We start from the raw sequence: 4,486 nt of genomic DNA on the forward strand, positions 1-4,486 counted from the left end.
ACACACATATACACACAGAGTTCTGGTGGTGTAGTGGTTAAGCATTGGTCTGCAATCAACATAGTCAGCAGTTCGAAACCACTAGCAACTCAGTGGGAGAAAGATTAGGCTTTCTACTCCCTATAAACAGTTACAGTGTCAGAAAACCACAGAGGTTCACTGTGAGTCAGCATTAACTCAGCAGTGAAAATGAGATATATATGTGTACACACACTTTTACATTTCCTAGCTCTATTCACTGACAAAGCCTCAAATAATCCAGGATCAAGGAGCTGCCCTAGCACTGGGAAATAGCCCAATAGTACAATTTCCCATGAAAAGAACTAGGGTATTTTTTTGAGAAGTGGCTGATTCCCAGGGTGGTGCAGGTCATAGGCAAACAGACCTAGAACATCTGGTCATACCAGAAAGCAAGGCAACAGCCAAAGATGACTGGAGTCATGTCCAAAGGACTTAGCAGCCACCTTGAAGATGTTTTCACTAGCCAAAAATATGATAATTTGAGCTTCCGTATAACAATGAGCACAGTGGATTGAAATCTATTAAGTCACTCAGGGGCACTGAGTCAATTACAACTCAGAGCAGACCTCTAGGAGAGAGCAGAGCTGCCCCTGTGGGTTTCTGAGAGTGTTCCTCTTTACAGGAACAGAAGGGCTCATCTTCCTCCTGCGCAGTGGCTGGTGGTTTCGAATCACAGACTCACGGTTAGCAGCCCAGCGTGTAACTACACCGCCAGGATGACACGGACACCTATGATCTATATACACATATAAAAATACATGAATTAAAAAAAATCAAATACATGAATTTTTAAATGGCATTTAAAAAGAAAAATTCCATCTTTGAATATGATAGGGAATGATTGCATCAAATTGAGATTAAAAAAAGTTTTATTAGGGGCTCACACAACTCTTATCACAATCCATCCATACATACATCAATTGTGTAAAGCACATCAGTACATTCATTGCCCTCATCATTCTCAAAGCATTTGCTCTCCACTTAAGCCCTTGGCGTCAGGTCCTCTTTTTCAAATTGAGATTTAAGGAATATAAAGAAAATTTTTCCCACAAGAACAATATAATTGATTCATCAGGAATCAATGAAGTATCTCTTGATAAATACATTCTAACCAATGGGAAAGGCAGAGTAGAAATAGAACAGCACCATTTCCCAACCCCAAAGAATTAGTGTCGATATTAAACATGATGAACAGAGAAACAATGAGCCATCGATCGCGTGCCTCTGATGGTCTTGCCAACCATCGCCTAGAGCAGCCGTTCTCAACCTTTGGGTGTCGAATGACCCTTTCCCAGGGGTCGCCTGATTCATAACAGTAGCAAAATGACAGTTATGAAGTAGCAACGAAAATAATTTTATGGCTGAGGGGGGGGGCGGTCACCACAACATGAGGAACTGTATGAAAGGGTCGCTGCATTAGGAAGGTTGAGAACCACTGACCGATAGTCTTGTGAAGGAAGTAAACGTGAGTCTATCCAAACTCTGGACCAGCTGCCAACTGTCAGACAATGCAGAGGACAGAAGAGCACGCGGGATTGCCCGGACACTGCCACCAGCCCCATCCAGACTTCCAAGACCTCTGAAGACCAAATGGCCTGAAATCTCCCCCACACAAACTTGCAAATTTAGAGACTTAAAAGACACACGAGGCGTTTAAAGAAATGGGGAAGACTAAATTACAGGGTTAACACTATAAAAAGGTACAGAACTTAGTTTAACAAAATCATGATAAGGATACTTCTGTGGGGAGCAGGGAGTTTGTGACTGGATGGGGCATATGGAAGGTGTGTGATAAAGTTCTCTTTTTTGAGTCGGTATTGGTTTCCAGAAGGTTTACCTCAGGATAATTCATTAAGCTGTACAATTGTTTCCTGTCTCGGTGCTTTATTTTATCATAACAACACCAAAAATTATAATATAAAGCTCCCTGGAGCTTAAGCGTTTTGGTCAATGCCCAAAGGAAGAGAGCCAACTTCTAACGCTTGGCTGCGAAGTCACGAGGGCAGCCAACGAGCAGGCAGAGTGGGGAGCCTCAGATCCTTTAGCTGAGACATACAAACCGAGCTCTATAGGATAAGGAATAGGAAAGAATGTCCTGGCAGCTCATCAACCACCGGAAAAAGGAAAATAACTTCATCCTCTATTCCGGGTCAGGGTGTGGAGCTCTTCTAAATAAGAAAGCCAACAGAGGCCTGAGAAGAAGCAGGTCTGATCAGTGGTATGCTGGCCTCTGCATCCCACCGGAAAGGGCTTCCTCGCTTCGGAATGGTGGTCAGAGTCTGGTCTGGGGGCAAGAGAGGGGAGTGATTTTTCCCAGAAGTCATGCTGCTAGCCAGGAAGTCAGATGGTCCTTCACAGGGTGTTGAGTAACACAAGCACACACTGGGATTTCCTTCACTCTGGGGGTTGACCACTGAGCCCTCCTGAGAGAGCCATTCAGTGAGAAAGCAGATCCTGACTTTTTATGTCAGAAGATACAGAAGGAGTTGTTGTTGTTGTTTTAAATCATTTTATTAAGGGCTCATGCAACTCTTATCACAATCTATACATGCATCAATTGTGTAAAGCACATTTGTATATTCATTGTCCTCATTGTTCTCAAAACATTTGCTCTCCACTTAAGCCCCTGGCATCAGCTCCTCATGTTTCCCTCTCCCTCCCCGCTTCCCCCTCCCTCATGAAAACTCGATAATTTATAAATTATTATTTTGTCATACCTTGCCCTGTTTGACGTCTCCCTTCACCTACTGTTCTGTTGTCCGTCCCCCAGGGAGGAGGTCACATGTAGATCCTTGTAATTGGTTTCCCCTTTCCAACCCACCCACTCTCCACCCTCCCGGTATCGTCACTCACACCACTGGTCCTGAAGGGATCATCCACCCTGGATTCCCTGTTTCCAGTTCCTATCTGTACCAGTGTACATCCTCTGGTCTAGTCAGACTTGTAAGGTGGAATTGAGATGATGATAGTGGGGTGGGAAGAAGCATTTAGGAACTAGTGGAAAGTTGTATGTTTTCATCATTGCTACATCGCACCCTGACTGGCTGGTCTCCTCTCCAAGACCCTTCTGTAAGGGGAGGTCCAGTGGTCTACAAATGGGCTTTGTGTCTCCACTCTGCACCCCTCCCCTCATTCACAATGATATGATTTTTTGTTCTGATGATGCCTGATACCTGATCCCTTCAAGACCTCATGATCTTACAGGCTGGTGTGCTTCTTCCATGCGGGCTTTGTTGCTTCTGAGCTCGATGGCCACTTGTTTACCTTCAAGCCTTCAAGACCCCAGACGCTACATCTTTTGATAGCCAGGCACCATCAGCTTTCTTCACCACATTTGCTTATGTACCTATTTGTCTTCAGCGATTGTATCAGGGAGGTGAGCATCATAGAATGCCAGTTTAATACAAGAAAGTATTCTTGCATTGATGGAGTACTTGAGTGGAGGACCAATGTCCTTCTGCTACCTTAATACTAAACCTATAAATATATGCACTTAGATCTATTTCCCCATTCTCATAAATATATTTGCATATGTACATGCCTGTATTTAGACCTCTATAAATGCCCTTTGCCTCCTAGCTCTTCCCTCCATTTCCTTTGACTTTCCTCTTGTCCCACTATCATGCTCAGCCTTCATTTGGGTTTCAGTAATTCCTCTTGATACAGAAGGAGTTTTCACGGAGGTCGGGAAAGGTCAAGCTGCTTTGGCAGTTCCCTTTTGGAAAGCGCTGTGAGTGGGTAAGGGCAGGAAGGGGAGTGTGACCTGGTTGCAGCCCTGGGTCATCTAGAGCTCTTGTCAAGTCAACGGTTTGTGCTGTACTATGGTTGTCTAATTCCTGATGATTTAGTGGCCTTAAAAAAATCTTTACAATGGACACAGTTTGTCCAATTAAAACGAAAATTTCCCATCACCAAAAGCATATTCATCACTAGATGAGGTGACTACAGGAAGTTCTGCCAGCTCCTTTCCAGGAGAACCGGCTATTCCAAATCCCCACGGGGCAGAGGCCCCCAGAAGCCCGGCTCAACAGCTATCCAGGTGCCTCCCGAGGGGGTATGGTTGCTCTGTTCTGTTGCTGCACACAGGGCTGCCAGCTGTCACAGAAGAACAGGGGGCTCTGGCATACCCCTGTTAGAAAGATAAGTTCACACCCTGGCCTTTGCCGCCTACTACTTCTGTGACCTCGGGCAAATTGATGACCATCTCCAAATTTTTAGTACTGTAGCAGGAGGATAATAACCACATTTGTGTGTGAAGATTGAATGCAATGATGGACACGAATGACAAATTTTACCTTACATTGCACAAAAGTTCAGTACATGTGAGCATTTATCATCGTTAACACCATCATCGACACTAGAAGGAAGCTTTATTAAGGAGCAAGGGGCTTGGGCTAGTGATTCTCAAAGTGAGGTTTCCAAACCAGCAGCATCACCATCATCAGGGGACTAGTTAGAAATGCAA

The sequence above is a fragment of the Tenrec ecaudatus genome, chromosome 14 (assembly GCF_050624435.1).
Source record: "Tenrec ecaudatus isolate mTenEca1 chromosome 14, mTenEca1.hap1, whole genome shotgun sequence".
NCBI classification, from domain to species: Eukaryota; Metazoa; Chordata; class Mammalia; order Afrosoricida; family Tenrecidae; genus Tenrec; species Tenrec ecaudatus.